The 18880-nt window shown below is 40.5% G+C and overlaps 1 protein-coding gene across 1 annotated transcript in view; it reads left to right on the forward strand.

Moving 5' to 3' along the window:
* The first annotated feature begins 12673 nt into the window (after window positions 1-12673).
* arhgap24 (Rho GTPase activating protein 24) overlaps window positions 12674-18880 on the forward strand; it is an 84524-nt gene continuing 78317 nt past the window's right edge. The window contains exon 1 of the mRNA XM_022211018.2: window positions 12674-13148. The gene's annotated coding sequence lies outside the window, so the exon portion shown is untranslated. The remainder of the gene's footprint in view (window positions 13149-18880) is intronic.

Raw genomic sequence — 18880 nt, forward strand, 5'->3', positions numbered from 1 at the left:
CTTGTGTTATTTGATTGTCTAATTTATCCATTAACTAAACTCACTGAGGGCAGTGACGGCATCATCATGTCAGACAAAACCTTGAATGGTCTTATCTATCTTGAGTGTTGTACTTAAATACAAATTTGAGATACTTGTACTTTACTTCACATCTGACAGCTTTAGTTTCTTTAAAGTATTCACACAGAATATATGAAGAGCTTATAAACTGTGACCTGACATTTTATATAAATGCAGCTAAAATTCTTAATCAAGTAATCAATTAACTGATTAACAAAAAAGTAACGGGCAACTTCTTCACTGAACCATTAAGTTTCATCAAGTGAAAATGTTTCATGTAAAGGCATTGTTTGGGCTCTGGATAATTTTTAAGGTATTTCTTATTATTCCAGAAACTCATAAACCAAATAATCAACCTGTATTAATCAGCAGAGTAACCCATAATAAAAACAGACTTCATATTCTGCATTCAGTACTTGAACTTTTAATACTATGAGTAAATGTTCCACATAAACATTTCATTGCAGGGCTTTTATTTGTAACAGTCAAGATCACTTTTGCAGTGTAGTATTAGCACTTTTACTAAAGTAAATGCTCTGAATACGTCCTCCACCACTGCATAATTATAATTACAATGAAGCTAGTTCCAGGTAAAAGTTAACTGCATCTAAATAGGCGTGATACCCAACAAACTCTGACCAGAAATCCCATTCAGTTATTTTAACTTTGAAGGCTAAAGACAACAATCAGATGACCACTTATACATGTAAATAGTACAGTCAATGATCTTTTCTTGCATAAAGTAGATTAATACAATGTAAGACAACAACATTTTTGCACAGATTCTCGTTACCGTAAAAAAAGGATCTATCAATCAGACATTGTGTCCTCTCTGCATCCTTCTATATCACTGCAGCCATCAGTCAAAGCACTGGGACTCATGGGCTCATTGTTCACCTTATAAGACTATTTTTCCTGATTGTCTGTTTTTCCATGTGCGTCACTTTATTTTAGTCCATTTACTGCTCAAAAATAGCAACATGAAATCCATGGGAAGATTCACTCTTTGCACAAAAACTCTACATTTCTTTTTAAATGGCACCGAAAATACGGATACTTATTTATGGGAGGTGGTGAAGGTTGTTTTGAGCAGCGCAAAAATGCTACAAAGTCTGGAGATAAGTATGCCTTTTGAGTGGAAGGCATTCTTGTCAGTCTGGTTTCCCATGATGATATGACATGGTATATCCAAACACTGGAGCAGAAATGGATTTTACTGCATCCTTGACTTTTCAAGTGTGGAACGGCCTACTTTCTGAGCTTCCACAGATGGCAAAATATTCTTTGTTCCCATGCAGAAAATACTTATTTCCAGTAATAGCATAAGAAGAACTGAAGTGCAAAGACATTATCGCTGTGGGAGAGGATAAAGAGAAGTAAAGCTTCTCAGTCTGTGCAGCTAGCAGGGAAATGTTAGTCAACTCAGCTTCTCATGGAAAACTGATGTCAAGATGGGGAGAACAGTCATAAAGCTGTTTCAATTTTAAAATAATACCGAGGGCTTTCTTGAGAAATACATATAAATTAGCTCAATTTGGCATTCAAGTACAGCAGACAAGATATTTATAAGGTATAAATAAGAGGGATGCCAATATCCAATGCTACTTCACGAAGAAAAATGAGAAAAATAAGAATAATGCAACATGAGTTGTGAATATTATAAATACTTCTTTGAGACAATATCTGGGTTTACGATCAAATTTGAAGAGAAGAAAGATTTAAAAGAAGTCACACTCATATTGTTTGATGATATGATCACAATAATAAGGTCTTCGAGTCCTACCATACGTGACCCTTGATTAGAGGAAGATGCTTTATCGCTTCATCCCTTCATAATACGTCAGCAGGCGGTATTAAAGTACAAAACATCCAATGGAGATCGAAAATATAAACACGGCATCTTGGAGAAAATGTCTAAATAATTGTAGCCCGGCTAAAAATATCTCTTATTAGCCTCACCTCTGATTCTTACTGGTACAAAAATGTTTTCCAGTATTCAGCTTGTTTATTTCCTGTGCTTCCTGACACCTGTGAAAATGTCCCTTCTTCCTGTTGTTGTTGTGTCTGCCCAGGACAGGAATGTAAAAGCAAGGGTTTTTTTTCCTCTTTTTTTTCAAGTGACACTCCAAAAGCTTGGAATTTGGAGTGACACACAAGTGCAAAGACCCTTTAGTCGGAGTAAGAAGAGGACATTTCCCATCCATTATATTATTACTTTAATGGAATCTTGACACCTAAAGACTGGACAACGACTTTAATTTGCCTATAAATCAAACAAATACGAGCAACAAGAAGTTATCCTATCCATATATAATTCTAAATATCTCCTTCTCCTGAAATAAAGTGGAACCTGGGGCACTGAAAATCAAAATTCAACAAGCACAGCTTATTTTTTGCTATAAAAATGACAAAATCAGTTTAAAAAGAGTAGCTACAGCATCAAAGTTTTAATTAATGCTGGTCATTTTTTCACTTAAAACCCTTCTGACAAGAGCACTAGTGTATATAAATGTATAGAGACATTTATGGACTTCCTGATCCTCACATTTCACATGACCACACAACCACCATAAAGGATGGATTTCCCCTTAAAAGGACCTGAATTACACTGCAGGGATGTGACTCTTCAACCCAAGGACAAGGTGACACGCACACTCACACAAAGTGATGCAGACAGGTATGGAAGCGGTCTGTGTACGAGCCCGGCAGCGTTCATAAGCACTCAGGCTCAAATGTTCCTCACATCCCCCTGAGACCCGACCGGCCGAGGTCCCGCAACCAAACAAAGGACCCTGGAAAATAACAGGAAAGCGTTGGTGAGAAATACCCTTTATCTGACTCCCTGAACACGTCACTGCCGCCTCTGCAGAAACAAAGGTGCGTGAATGGAGTAGTAAATAACACTGATTTACTGCAAATAGATGTTCTGGTATTTACAGTTTGTCCCTCCCTCAACAGGTTGTTTATTGTAGCTGCAGAATGACAAGGCTCATTGGAGACAACACACGAACACTGTGAACGGGGGACATTAAATGATGGGAGTGATTACGCTGATTGCAGATTTCAAAACGAAGGCTCCTGAAGAGGAGCAAAACAAGAGGGTGGAGCCTTGACCTTGGTGACCCGACAGATTTCTGACCCCTGGAGGGATTGTCTTTTCCTTGATGGCTTGACATGAGGAGGACCATTTATAAACAGATTTATTATTGTCTCCTAGAAATTTATTTTCACATTTTAGTAGCCCAACAACAAATAAAAGCCACAATCTCACCATGTAATTCTGTCTATCTCAAGTGCCAGTTCCTGTCACATGATCAATGGAGTTACATTTTGATCATTAATTGATAAACTCACTTTGTTTTCTCGTAAATATTAGATTACAGTCTTTCTATCTGGATCACGAGCATTTAGCATCAGTGGAATTTTTTACCAGCACGTTCTATTATATGCGCTAAAAACTGTCAGAGAAAATGACATGTTTGAGACAAAAGTTCATCATGTCATGTGATCCGTGAGACACACTATGAATTTTGCTTTTTGGTGAGATTAAATCTATAATAATAGCATGTTTTTATCTTTCATAAAGCAAAAGTAAGCAAATATTTAGCAGAGGATTTCATAAAGTGAGGATTTGCTCAGTGTGGACAGATACAAGCATGTGGGTATATGTGAATAAATTTGCCTTTACTGTAAAAAAAAAAGTGGTTTCTAAAGGTAAATTTCAGCCATGACTGATTTGGTGTATATTTTTGCCTCACAAAATTGAAGTTGAATTAATGCCAGAATCCTTAAAACACAATAAGAATGAGTATAAGGAGATCTGTCAGATGAGCCGAGCAGGGCCGGCCGCTGGCATAAACACTCTATGCCGTTGTTTATAGCCACATCCACTAGAGGGGGCCACACCACAATAAGTGTGTGATTCGCATTTTGTCCCTGTCTAGGATACATTTTTAAAAAAATAAATATTTGCTGTTAATCATGTGCATGTGTGTTTTAACCCAATTACAAGCTGTGCACGTGATTTGGTAGTTGCCCTGCGCATGTTTTGGGGCCACAAAAAAAATCTTGCTTAGGACCACCAAAGTCCTAGGGCCGGCCCTGGAGCCGAGTATAAAAGGTAGGAAGTCATACACGATCCAAAGACTAAACATGTCAGTTCACAATGCAATGAGCACTGCTTCATCATGTCATTTTACCAGACTGCAGTATAAAGGAAGTTACAAAGCTGATCATGCAACAGCACAGGAAAACTAAAGAACAAATGTGCAAATATAAATCAGCTGAGGATTTAAAATGGTGCTATACAATGTATATGAACAACAAGATTGCACCAATCACACTGCTTTTTCAGGACTTGCAAACTTAATCAGTGACACTTACATCATATATTACAACAGGAAAATTACAAATATGAGTTATTCATTTTGCCCACAAGAGGTTTTTTGAGTGCTCTTTCATGTTGAGACACATGGACCTCTGGTGGCTCCTTCATGCTACTGTAACACATTCATCTTACAGGCATGTGCCATTCAATTTGTTGATGCGCTGACAAAACTTCATCAGGAAAATTTATTTCATCATATTTTTTACTTTACTTCTGTGCACTTTAATGAGTCTGACAAGAATTGTATTGTGCTGACCCACTAGTTATTACAGGCAACAGCCATAGTAGCATTCATTATCATACAATTCATTTATTTAAATCAAGCATTACGAGTAGCATTAATGTGTGAGCAAAAGTAAAAAGATAAGAAGAAACATTAAACAAGTTTGTTCAAGTCTCTGATCATAAAGTTATAGAAGTCGCCAGCAGAGAGTGCAATTGCATCATAAAGAGAGTGAGATGTGATATTTGGTGAAGAGAAAAGCTTATGCTACTGTATTACCAGAAAGGATAAATTATCATTATTGTGCACATATATAACTGCTTATGGATAATTCATGTGCCACAGTACTGGCAGATAAAGACATTAGGATGTGTTTGCAGTTAATGGAAGTCAAGGTCACCTGGATTTTTCAGTTTAATGCAGACAGAAGGAAGGGAAACTGCCCCAGGGCTGGATAAACACATAGAATGTGTGCACGCATACCTGCATTAGCGTTGATATGTTTGCATCTACATGTTTGTGTTGACCTTTCATAAAAACTAGCAGCTAGGCCAGGGAGAGGTGAGTAATCGATCGAATTCAGCTTTTATTTGAATGAGGGTGATTTTTGTTTGATCTGATCTGTGACGGGACTTGTCTGATGTGAACACATTCCTTGTCAAAGTGACTCTGGTCAGGATGCATGTAAGAGGTGTGGGTGGATCTGAGGGGGATAGCGTGATACCACTGAAGTGTTACTCCCTCACAGTGAAGCTCCCTCTGTCAGATGTTAAAAAGGATAGTCATTGGTTCACACGTCTTTGTGAACCCATCCTTGACCGACGGTAGACTCACCGGTGACATGGACCAGAGTGCAGGGAGTTAAAACTGAGAGGAAAATGTAGATAATGAATGTTGTGTCACATTTTATGTTTGCAGCTTGGAGACCATAAAACTAACTGCTGGAAGACAGTAAGTCAGATTAACTGTCCGCGTGAAGATCACCATGGTGAATGTGAGAGAGGTTAAGTCAACAAGTATGAACACCAACATATCACATTTCACAGAAGTGGCTCACTGAAACAAAGACTGATAAAAAAAGATAGTTTCGTCTACGCTGTTGACCTGCTGATTGGTATTTTTACGATAATGTCAGCTTAAAAATAATACAATGTCCTTTAGAAAAATCAAGACCAGTTTCTGCCGTGTTGTTTTTTTTTGCTTCCCTCTTTAGCACCGACGCTGGATGACTCCAGGGCCCAAAATGAAGAGAAGGTAGAAAGAGAAGAGACAGAAAACGAGGAACTGAGCCCATCAGAAGTGAACGATGCCCAGAGACAAGGAGAAAAACTAACAGCTTCATAGGGAGCATGAAGGAGCAGGATGCACTGCTAATTTAATTGTGCTTCAGTAAGAAATACACAACAGATACTGCATGATTACATAAGTACTTAGTACATAATACATAGCTGTCTGTCAAAATGTATTTATTTTTGTGAGAATCAATCAAAAATATATCTGTGTGTTTTTCCTTCACATCTGCCTCCTGAACTCCAAGCAATTTAAAGAGGAAACAGAGAATATGAAAATAAAATCCTAAGGAAGTAAAAAAAAAGAAATGAGCGGCAGCCCAGGATAAGAGGACAAATGACAGAAACAGATCCAGGACCAACATATGGCACATCTGAAAGCTCAAATAACACAAGGTTGCCTAAAGTATCTAATGAACCCATGAATTAAACTGGTTCATTAGATACTTTATGCTTGTATGAGTGTATGCAGGGCTGCACAGTGCAGTAGTGGTTAGCACGTTCACCTTGCACCGAGAAGGCTTTCCCCGGCATCTTTCTGCATGGAGTTTGCATGTTCTCCCTGTGTATGTGTGGGTTTCCTCCAGGTACCCCGGCTTCCTCCCACAGTCCAAAAATATGCTGAGGTTAACTGGTTACTCTAAATTGCCCGTAGGTGTGAATGTGAGTGTGATTGTCTGTATATGGAGCCCTGCGACAGACTGGGTGTCCAGGGTGTCCTCTGCCTTCGCCCGAGTCAGCTGGGTTAGGCTCCAGCACCCCACCACGACCCTATGAGGATAAAGCGGTGTATAGAGAATAGATGGATATTCTTAAGGTTTCATAGCAGCATTTGATTACATATTGCTCATAGCCTGACTTCTAGAAAATTTTAAATGAAAAAAAGTTAAAAAAGTAAACTTTTCTAGCTGTTGACGGAGTTTTCAGAGTAATGGAGTGACTACAACAGGCCTCACTTTATCCAGTGTTCACATTTCAGTCCTGAAAATAAATGTGCACTAAATTAGTGTGAATAAAAATAAATCTGCATTTACATATTTGATCATTAAATTGTTGAAAACGTGATAAAAAAAACTTATCCAAATGTAGGTGATAAATTGTCAATATTTCACACTGATATCTATTAATTTTAGAATTAAATAACACAAACCAGTGTAAAAATATTTTTTTTCAAATAATCATTTTAATAACCCTTAAAATGTCCAGGATGTCACAGATCAAACGTCTGTAGTTCAGAGGATGGTTTCAATAACAGGAGCTTCAGATCTTTCTCTAAATAATCATTAAACTGGCTTCATTTGGATGAATGGAGAGAAGCACATCAGACACACAAACAGGCAAAACTTCTATTATAGTATTCTTTCTCTATATTGCATTTTGTTAAAAATATACAACCATCAGTCACTTTATTAGGAGCAGGTCTCCAGTCTAAAGCAATCCAGTGTAACTAATCTGACATTTTTTTTTATCATCTCACAGTGTTCGAGTTCTTTTTCATTTACACTGTCATACTGGCTTTAATTCAATGATAGGCATACTGCATCTTCTCTTTCAGTCAACTCATTGGCTATTAAAGCTGCAATGAATAATCTCGACCGCTTGGAGGCAGTAGAAACAAGCTGTAAACTGACTTGAAGGTTGAACTTACAAGGACACAGTTGAACACTTTATCAGATAAAGGCCTGTCTTGTTTTGTGGACCTAAACTACATTAAAATGAGTGACCATTAGGTACTAATTCACAACTATTCTATTTGGAAGACTGCACATGTCAGAAGGCCAGCTTCGCACACCAAAAAAAAAAAAAGCATTTCCCACAAGGTGGGTGTTGGTGTGTCAACAATGTGCATTTTGAGATTTAATGTTGTGTTCTTGTAATTTACATTTAAGGTAGCATTTGCCCTTTACAGCTCGGCGTTCTCCTCCATAGCCAAAGAGTGGATGTCTGACAGGCTGCAGTGGCTGTATTCCTTTTAGTGTATTAAACACGTGTGGGAATGACATTGGCAGAAGAGCCTGTATCTAACTTGAAGCCAACTGTTGCTTTGTTGGGACCAACTTGTAGGTCTGCAAAAGCTTGTTCATTTTTGCTGGTTTGCCTATTTTGTTTTATGGCATCAATGTATAGCTCACTGCTATCTGGATCAGTCTGCATTTCTTCTTTACGGATTGCATGCACACTTTTATTCTGTTTAGAGTGGCGCGCCTTTGCAAAGTGGTTCCATTTTCCACATCCTTTGCATTGTTTTCCTTTTGCCGGACAATTTCGGCGCTGGCTTGAGCTCTGTTCCCGCAATAGTCATACCCTTCAGAGCGCTCACCGATTCCTCTTGGCCTGTTGTCAGTAGCTGTATTTCTCCATTTAAACTGACGATCGTTCCGACCAGGATTCTTCGATGACTGTCGTCTAACTGCATGCACAGTCTCTTCTCGGCGGCTCTTAGTGCTGCTCGCTATAGTTTTTAGCTGGGCCTTGGCTATCTCGTGTGACCGGGCTACGTCCAGCGCTTTGTCTAGCGTGAGGTCGGAGCCGATGTTTAGCAGTTTCTCTCTCACAGCAGGTAAATGTATACCAAAGACAATGCGGTCCCTGATCATTTCTTCGCCGTTAGCTTATGCGCGGTCTTTCACAAGCAGTCTCAAATCTGTCACAAAGTGTTCGAAAGGTTCATTAGCTCCTTGTATTTTCTCACGGAACTTGTAGCGGGCGAATATCACATTGGCCTTCGGCATCACGTAAGCCTCATATTTGTCATAGTATGCCTTTAGAGATATCAATTCGTCTTCAGTAAGCGACCACTTGTTATAAATGTCTCTACCTTTTTACCCAAAGAAGGAGGTAGCTGCACTTTTCCTCTTCGTTCTTCCTATTGAGCGGTCCGGAAAACATGAGGTCCACATGTAGCTTGAATTTGCGCCATGCTTCGGGCAGATTGCTGGTGTCCCAGTTCAATGTGGGTGGCGGAACTCCGGTCATGTCCATGCTTCGTGTCGTGTTCGGCAAGGTCCGTTTATTCTGATACCATGTCTTGTTTTGTGGACCTAAACTACAATAAAATGAGTGACCATTAGGTTCTAATTCACAACTATTTTATTTGGAAGACTGCACATGTCAGAAGGCCAGCTTCGCACAACAACAAAAAAAACATTTCCCACAAGGCACTGTGGATATACATGTGATGCAAACAACCAATCACAACATCCCAGGGATGCTGCATTCAAGATCTTTAGCACTGGTCGTTAATGTGCAAACTCAATCATCAGTGAATATTACAAGGCCTACATTCAGTCAGCATCAATTTAAATCATGTTTGACTTGATGAGCTTAAATCCAATATATCTTCTCCTTTCTCTCTTCACCAAGTAGTTGCTATGTGTGGCTGCCTTGAATCTTGGTTCTCTGCAGATATTAGGTTTTTGAATATTGTTTATAGCCACTTAAACAAATCAATCATCTCTGCACCTGAAGAGCCTCCTGCTTCGTAAATCATTGTGAAAATTAAAGTGGGACTGTCCTCCTTTGCTAAATGCATCTGATTACCTGGTCTGAGGTCACAAGCACAAACCTCTCTACCTTTTTGTAGATATTCACTACATCTTAACAAGCCATAACAGTACAAATCAAGAATTCAGCTGCTTGTTTTGGGTCATGACGCAAGAAGGAACCACAGCCAGCCACCTGCCAACTGTGTTTATGCTCAAACTTACTGTAGAGACACTGATTGACAGATGTCGAGTATCACTATGTTCAGCTACTTTTTTATTCTCAATAGCACATGCCATGCCACACATTTGCCAATAGATTATTTATACAACGGGACAGTAGTGAAAACCACATATTAATGCGGCCATATGTGAAGCTGTAAAGTTATATAAACCAGTGGGATTCCAGTCCACCGGGAGAGGATTCTTCTCTGTGTGGGCTTCCAAAGATTTTTATTATCTCTCCAGAAGTCACCAACTGTCCAAAACCTCTGAGTGAAAGGCCATGAGAACAGCTTACCCATTGAGAAAAATTGAATTCCCCTGTGGCTTCCTCTCTGAAGATTCATCCATTCTAATCTGCCAAGTTGTCTGTCATATAAGATGTCAGAATATCTCTCGGGAGTAGATGCAGCTCCGGTTTGTTTACAGATGGCTACTTCTTACGTCACAAGGTCACAGTGTTTCATGTTCAGCATTCCTGGTCCTGCAAATATAATAAAACATGCTGAAGGATGGCTGAGGACAGATGGCTCCGAGCCTGCTGTTGTTTGTTCTCAGCGTTTCATTTAATTTTCATTTAATCTGGTGGGGCTTCTTATGACACCAAGGAAACTTAGCCGGTGTGGGGCAGATCTATTTTACTGGAAGGAAGGAATTTTGCTTTGTCCTCACTGTTGACGGTTTCATATAAATATTGTTGCAAATGTTCATTACTGTAGTTTGGATTTTTGGGTTCTCTGTTTAAAATTCGGAAAGTCTTCATTTTAAGTGCTATGAGATGACATGTGTTGTTAGTTGGTGCTACATGAATGAAGCTGAATGAAATTAAATAGTTTAGCCTGCATTAGGAATCTACCGATTATTGGCCTGATCAATTATCCAATCTGGTATTCAGCCTTTTTTGGTGAATGTTGTCATCATGTTTTTTTAAAACAATTCCTGATTAAGTAAATTTTAGTTAAAATGTCCTATTTTGGCTCTTTTACAGTCACCTCTCCTTATCTCCTTTGATTCCAAAAGCAAAGTCCTGCTTACAGCTTCATCTGATCAGTTTCACCTCACAAGAAATAGCTATCAGCACTAAAGTGTAAAAGTTAAATACCTCTCTTTCAATCAAAAATATTTCAGACATGAATGGACAAAGGCATTTGTCAACAAACACAGAGATTTCCATTTTTATCACAAATATATATCAGTTTCAGATATCAGTTATTGGTATCCATGATTACTAATAATTGGTATCGACCCTGAAAAAAACGTATCAGTCGACCCCCTAATACTAACTGGACCCCCTAATACTAACTGGTATTACACAAAGTGCAACTAGCCTAAAAGAGGTCAGCAAATGATCAGCTTATTAAACTCCATCTGAATCTGGACCTAATTCCATGACATCATCATCATCATTTTTCAGACTTTTCACTAAAAGTCAGCTTCATCATGGCACTGGAGGAGAAGTTAGAGAAACGGCAACATGAAATAGGAAATCTTTAATTATTTTTTCTGTTGCTATCCATGGAACCAGGCAGCTAGAACAGCTAAAACTGCATTTTGATTACTGGAATTTAATTTGTCACCGCTTATTCTTTGACTGATTATGCACCAGATGCGATAATACAATCTGCTGCAGACGTCACTCCTGTCTAATCTGCTGATAGATCGAAAAAATAGATAATATAATCAGCCTGACCCTTTACTCGACCCTCCGGCACCTCAATAACTCTTGCTTGTTGACATCAGCTCCTCCATATTTAACAGTACAAACTTCTCCATCAACTCATCCGACCAGCTCCTCTGGGACGGTATCACACAGCACCAGTCAGATTCTCATATATGTCAGCCTGTAAATAAACTCATCCTCATCCTGATGATTAGATTTTGAGGAAGTAATTACTGTTGACACGTCAGCCATCTCCTATACGTAGATTGGAATTTCCCTCCCTTGTTAGCAATGAACACATTTTTCAGGCTCGGCGGATGGCTGACACGTGCCAAGGATGCATTACGACTGCATAAATGCTGTCTATCTGTCCTGTGGCGATAATGTAAATTATAGCCTGCATGTTGCTCATTTTAGAATATTATAAATTGGCAATTTTTATTTATTTATTTGCAGTGAAATGAGCTTGCAACATGTCTATTATCCTTCATGTGATTTAGATGCAAATCACTATGATGTTTTTGTCTTTATATGGAAAACATTTTCATTGAAGAAACAGTTTTTTGGGAAATAATAATTGGATGGATGGATGGATGGATGGATGGATGGATGGATGATGGATGGATGGATGGACGGACGGACGGACGGACGGACGGACGGACAGACAGACAGACAGACAGACAGACAGACAGACAGACAGACAGATAGATAGATAGATAAGAATGAAAGAATTACGTATCCGTGTTAGCATTTACCAGTTTGTCGGATTGAAGTCAGATACCATGTGAAAGGTTTTAGAATATAATAACAGTTTATTCTACACATTCAACACTGTGACTTTTAAATACTACATACAGGAATGACAAGTGGTCTCTAGAAGGAACCACTGCAACAATTTGAAAGAGAAAAAAACTACTTCTCGAGCTCTCCCAAATAAACAAGATGCACTTTCCACTGCTGTGTATACAGCTGGACTTGCACCAAAGTGAGGACAGAGTGACTGAATAAATGTTTGTCGAGCTGCAAGCATGCAGTCATTTGTATATGTCATCTTAAAACCGGGGTAGCTTTCTGAGTGCGTTAGCCACAGATGATGTCTGGAAAATTCAGGATTTTTTTTCTTTCTAGATTATGTAAATTTTGGCTGCTGAAATTTAAAGATGAATGGGACACAATGTGACAGAAAACTGCTAGTTGCTTGTCTGTAATCGGAAATAGAGGAGAAAGTCAGCTGCACTGCTGGAGCAACACTCAGAGCTCTCATCTTGAGACTTCCTCAAACATACGCTCTCACACACACTTTCCTCCTCCCTCTCTCTCTTCCCTCCTCCTCCTCTGTGACCAACATACAGTCTTGTCAGACTGAGAGTGAGCGTCTCACCAGCCGGGATGACTGGAGGAGTCGGGGCTGCAGTGTTCAGAGAGAGTGTGTGTGTCTGTGTGCGAGTGCATGTGAGCGTGCATGTGTCTGGGTGGACTCCAGCTGTAATGGTGCCCCATGTGTGACTGTGCTGACCGCGAGAGTCATCTTGTCCACAGTGGAGACTTTCTCAGCATGCAGATGGTGTGAGCAGTCAGGGGAAAAGTTTTTAACAGCTCGTCTGAGCCTCGGCTAACTCAATCCACTCCTGCACACACTGAGTCAGTCCAGGAGGGGAGCAACAGCAGCAGCTGAGCTGAGCTGAGCCGGGGCACAACTTGAGCTCGTCTCAGCCAAGGATTTGTGTTTGTTGCTGATTGATCAGCTGTCACTGGGTTGGATACAGCAGTTGCACATCAGCACGGGTCAGAGCTGAGGCATTCAACAAGGCTGTTCATTTGAAAGGTGAGTCTGCTGTTTGCGGTTGTGCATTTTGATAAGCCCTTCTGCCTCTGATGTGGTGTTACACCTGGTGAATTTTTGACAATATGGAACATTGACATGAATATGAAGATGCTTTTAGGCAAATTGTCCTCAGAGGGCTGGCATTTTAAGTTATGCAATTTATTTTTCAAGCAGGTTAGTGGAGTTGAACTTTTCATAACATTTTGTATTTCCTGGATCTGTTTACAATTTTACATGCGTTTGATATACTTATAACCATTGTGACTCCCAGAGGAGAGAAGGTCAGCATGCGACTTTGATTAACAGATCGTTTACAATGATAATATACATCTTTTGCCCACTGAGCCTTTTCTCTCATAAGCTTTTCACATAAACTTCCAGCATGGCCCAGTATCTAATAGATTCGATCACCAGGTTTCGTAATCTGATATATTGTCACTCTGGCAAAGTGGTGACACAGCTCATCCATACTGTGCCACCAGCAGTGAGGGTTAGATTGAAACTGGAGTTCAGGTGCACAAGGGAAATAAGTGCATGACCTTCAGTCGATACGTACTCATGTCTCACACCTGAGGCCTGCTGCGATTCTGTGATATAGACTGTGGGCATAGCTAAAAGCTGGATTGTTAACCTGCAACAACATATGCGCACCAATTCACTGTGAGTAAATATAGCAGTGGACAGCTGGAAAGTATAATTTTCTCATGCAGTTGACATTTGGGGAACTTCTGTGACTGTTAGATCAGATTATTGGCTATTTTTCTGCAATGGTTGTGCTAATTCTAGTGCAGCACATGCAGGTGTTTCATTTCCTATACACTGACCTCCTGCTTGGCCGTCGGCAGGTGAAACATACTAGAAGTCTATCATATCGCTGGTCAGGCTGCCTTTGTTGTCACTGATTGGAAGACCGCACAGCATGACCGCAATGGGTAAAGGAGGCAGGGAAGCAGAATGAGGCTAAAAGGATGAGCAGGAAAGGGCAAGACAGGATGTTGATAAAGTGGCTGAGATGACAGAAAAAGACAACTTGTTTCTCCACCACCTGGTGCGTTAATGGAAGAGGAAGATGTGAAAGCAAACGGGGCACGAGCTGAGGTAGAAGGAGGGATGACGACCCCCGTGTGCCAGGAATGCCTGCAGCGCGCAGGCTGTGCTGCTGGAAAGCCCAGGGATCAGGTTCCCCGTGTCAGCTGCTGCACTCGCCTGTTCCCAGGTCCAGCACTGTGATATCTGTTTATTGGGAGAGGAAGGAGTGGGCTGAAACTGCAGCAAAAACTGGAGATGAGCTTGGAAAAGGCATTGGGGAACAGATGCAGTTTGAAATTTTGAGAAATACACTGACTCTATACGCTTGTGCCTGTTAAATATAACACTACAGCCAGCAGCAAGACTGGAAATAAGAGTCAGAGAGGAGGAAAATCTGCCTAACAGCGGCCCAAAAGTGCACTAATTAACACACTATATCCCATGAGTTTAATCTGCACTTAAAGTGACAAATTGCCACTTTTGTTTTATTTTGTTGCTGGGCGCAGCAGCTTTGTGTGACATTTATGAAGGTTATAATGCGGAGTCAGCTTGGTTCCCACCTTCCCCAAGCTGCTACAGTAAACAACGTCCCCGCTGAAAACGACTATGATCACCAGGTGCAATTTTCAAGTTCGCCCTCTCCCGCTGTGGCCGTATCATCCTGTACGGCATCTCATTTTGTCAGGAGGGTCTCCTCCTGCCGCGGATTCACATTACAAAAGATCCCCACATCAACAGTATCATTCGTTCGCTTGTAGCAGAGTGTCAAACACATGTAGAATGAGTCAGCGGTCGATGCAAAGCCTTCGTCTCTCCCGCTGCTGCTCGCTGCTCAGTTCCCAGACGTACCGTGACACATGGCATGGAGGAAAACGGAGAGGGAGGGGCGGTGATGCTGGGGAGAGGGGTAATGAGTGTATCATAGCAAACGGGCCTGCTTTGTGGAGTATGAAGGGGGCCACATATGGCGTCTAAATCGGTGCGCAGACAAAATAGACACTGATTCATCACTTTGATTCATGGGGGAAAGCCAGTCGGTTTATGGGGACTTCAGCAACAGGAGCAAAAGAGAACATTTATCTCCAAGAAGCGATCCTTCTGTATGTGCGATCCATCAAACCACTCACCTCACCTCCTCTCCTCTCTTCCTGCTTCCATCCATCCATCCGTCCGTCTCTATGAGTCACAGTGAGTTGTGTGGGTAGTGAGTTATCAGATCTTGACCTCTCCGCAACCCCGTCCTGCTTTAAGTCATTGCTAGACCTGACTTATGTGTGTGTTGGATGGAGCAATGGATCCGTTTTTTTTTCTTCCTTCCTCACATGTGCGTGAGTGCTTCCATCTGTGACTGCTCCGAAGCCCTTCCTCTTTCACATCCTCTCCAACAATTAGCAGAGCAACGGCACAGCGAGCGGCGTGCCCTCCTCTCACCTCTGCGACTTTAGAGCAGGAGTCTAACAGAGGCAGGCTGCTCTCGAGGTAGCGGCTTTGGCAGGCAAGGGTTATATTTGTCTTTAACACATGTGGGTCATGGAGGCCCTACTGTGCCGACTTTAAGGGGGAAGGTGGCTTAGAGATATTTAAAGGAATTGACAGCGTGGTGTGGTAATGTGAAGTTCATGTTTCCTCTCTCGCATGTCTTGTGCAGTTAGTACGGTTAGTGTATGTGCATTGAAGTGAACATGGAATTTGTCAAATGCAGCTTTGATGTGATAGATAGATAGATAGATAGATAGATAGATAGATAGATAGATAGATAGATAGATAGATAGATTACTAAAAGTGAAAAAAAAAAACAACTGACGGCACATGCCCACATTCCCAGTTTGTACAATAGCAGTCACTAATTTTCTGACCTTGTGAAATATAACATATTCACCATTTATCATACAAATCCAACAGTGTGATTTTTGAGTATTACTTCCAGAATTCTAACTGTCAGAGGAGATTTTACTGGACTTGATAAGGATAAATGTTAGCGACTTTCCATTTTCATGCAACATTGACCTTTGCATCATCCCAGGGAAGGTTGGCACAGGGATTACTGGCGAGCAGCGGGGTCAATGTGGAGACAACAGTTGTTGAAAATGCAAAAGTGACAACTGATGACAGACAGATGGTAATGGCAGTGCGCGCCACATGTTCAAAGACATGAATAAAGAATTCATGTCTGCCGTTCAGCGGTGAATCATTACAGCTTCAAGCTGGGATTATTTGCATTAGTAACCTTTAATGCCAACATAAAATGCACATTGAGACGTGTTTTGAAAAATTGGGATTTATTTTAAGTACTCAGTTAGTTTTCCTAAACCCCTCCCAAGTGCAGAAATGGTTCAACAGAAGCTTAGTAACCATAGCAATGAAAGGTGTGTTAAGCTTTTGATTTCTCCATGTATTGAAACAGCATGCGTGGGATTTAGAAACAAAGATATTATGCATTTAAAGAGGGCGGTGTCTGTTTTGTAGCCTCTCCAAAATCAAAGACATACCAGCATAAGTGTGGTAAATGAATTAATGCTGATTTAATCTAAGCTCTAAACTGCAACATACCTAACTAGCTACCTCATCTACAGTAATAATCTAATGTCAGTGGTGGAAAGAGTGCTGAAAATTAAGTAAAAATACTGTTGCATTAGTGAAATACACTGAAGAGCCACATAATTAAAACCACAGATAGTGAATGACATTGATCATCTGGTTACAATCAGTACTCTCCTGGCATTCATATAGATGTTGCTTTAACACATACCACCTACAGTACCTATATAATGTAACAGACCAAGGACACCCCCATGTTTTGTCCATATTGTACATTTGTGATTACATAGCCTTACTGGGTACAAAAATGCAGATTAAAGGTTTAGATATCAGAGCAAAATGTAGTTTTACAGAGAAGTGAACTATGATTTTAACAGTACCGTAGATTCCGTAGTGTGATGCACACTTAAGAAGAAAATAACAGACTTGAAAAAATACTCATTAAAGTACAATCGATGAAAGCCTCCTCCTGTGTGTCAAGTGTTACAGAGTATGCTAAACACCTCCATCAGTAAAAATGAAGTGTTTTCGACGTTGTTTATCTGAATCAGAATCAGAATCCAATTCTGGTTAACAAGATGAATAAAACGTGTTATTTTCACTGTAGGGGGTCTTTAACAGAACCTGTAATCAAGTGTTTTTAGCTTGTTAACACGTCCATGTGGTGTTTTTATATGCTGGAAGACACCTCATCAGCAAAATAAGCAGTCAACACCGTGGCTGAGCATTTCCACCTTTAAATTAGAGTATAAAAGCTTAAAGTATTTATACCAGTCTCATAAAAACACACATTTAGACTTTTCAGAACCGAAGGAGCCAATTGTGTCACCTTGTCGAGTGTGGCTTTTTGTTTTTTGCCATTGTGTAGCACAGAGTAGTTTTATAGGGTTTGAGCGGAGTCAGAGGTGAGCTGGTGTGCTGGAGCTGCAGGTAACTGGGAAGGGTAAGTGGAACGTAAGGCAGAGACTTCACTGATGTGCCCCACACTGTGAAGAGTAGAGCTACATGTACGCCATTTTAAGGGAACAAGGTGTATTTTTCATGAAAACTACTTCTCAATACATATTTTTGATACACATAGATGACTTTTTAGCAGTTTCATCAATTACCTTTAAAAAAAAGTCCTGTTCATTGCTTGAACATTCACTGTGTGGACGTTGGGGCGGCTCTGGATGCTGCCAGAGTTGGGTTCTGAAGATACTCAGCTGCCTGGGAAAAGCTTTACGTGCCAGACGGTTGAAAGCTGTGAAATCATGTCACATGGCAATGAATGCACTTTGCACGTAGATGTTTACCATTTCAGCCTGCATGTGTTGCTTTATAGCAACCACATGGTGGGAAAGGCAGTAATTCCAAACACCGTTGAGTCCAATTTTCTCTCGGCTGCGCTCCTTGCTGCTGTTGTGACCGGCCACTTCCTGTGGTCACAGAAAATTTCCTGCCCAGAACAAAATTTTGGGCAACAGTCTGTATCGCCTTTTAAAGCCCAAATATATGATTTCATTTATTCTGTTGTGCTTTTAACTTAAAAAAAAGCACCAGTATTAATTTCCCACAGGGTAGTGTGCAGTGAGGCCTCAGTCTCTTCTCCTTAAAGCAGCTCAGGTCAAACAAAGACGTGTCAAACTGCAGATCAGGCTTTCTGTGTGCTCTTAGCTTCACTACTTTCCCATACGGGGTGCAAACAGTCTGTGCAAGCACTGAAAACTAGAAACTTCCTGGTGCTGTGAGACAGGTCCTGTGCTGACAAGAAGGTCTGTGGGATCACATTTCACAGATTTCACATCCAACTCTCATCTCCAGATTTTCTTCTATCTATGGTGTAGTGTTGTAGTCACAGTGGAGCCTCTGACATCAGGTACACGATAATCGACCAAAGCAATGTGTAATGGAAGTTTATCCGTACCTGCATGTGTCAAATTAACCTAAATATCAGTTCATGTCAAATGTGTGTCACAAAAAAAGACTTATTGTACATTTTAGTGCCTTTTCGTCGTCGCCAAAGAACAGCTACCATCACTTAACACACACTTTAGCAGCTGCATTTTATGATTTCACTGACAGACACATATTTTTAGACCAACATAAAGGAGTCTCTGAACATGAGATGGTCCGGTTCAGTATCCAGACACAGAATAGTAATACTTCTGCGCTTGGAGCTTAAC

This window comes from Acanthochromis polyacanthus, chromosome 18, assembly GCF_021347895.1.
Source record: "Acanthochromis polyacanthus isolate Apoly-LR-REF ecotype Palm Island chromosome 18, KAUST_Apoly_ChrSc, whole genome shotgun sequence".
NCBI lineage: Eukaryota > Metazoa > Chordata > Actinopteri > Pomacentridae > Acanthochromis > Acanthochromis polyacanthus.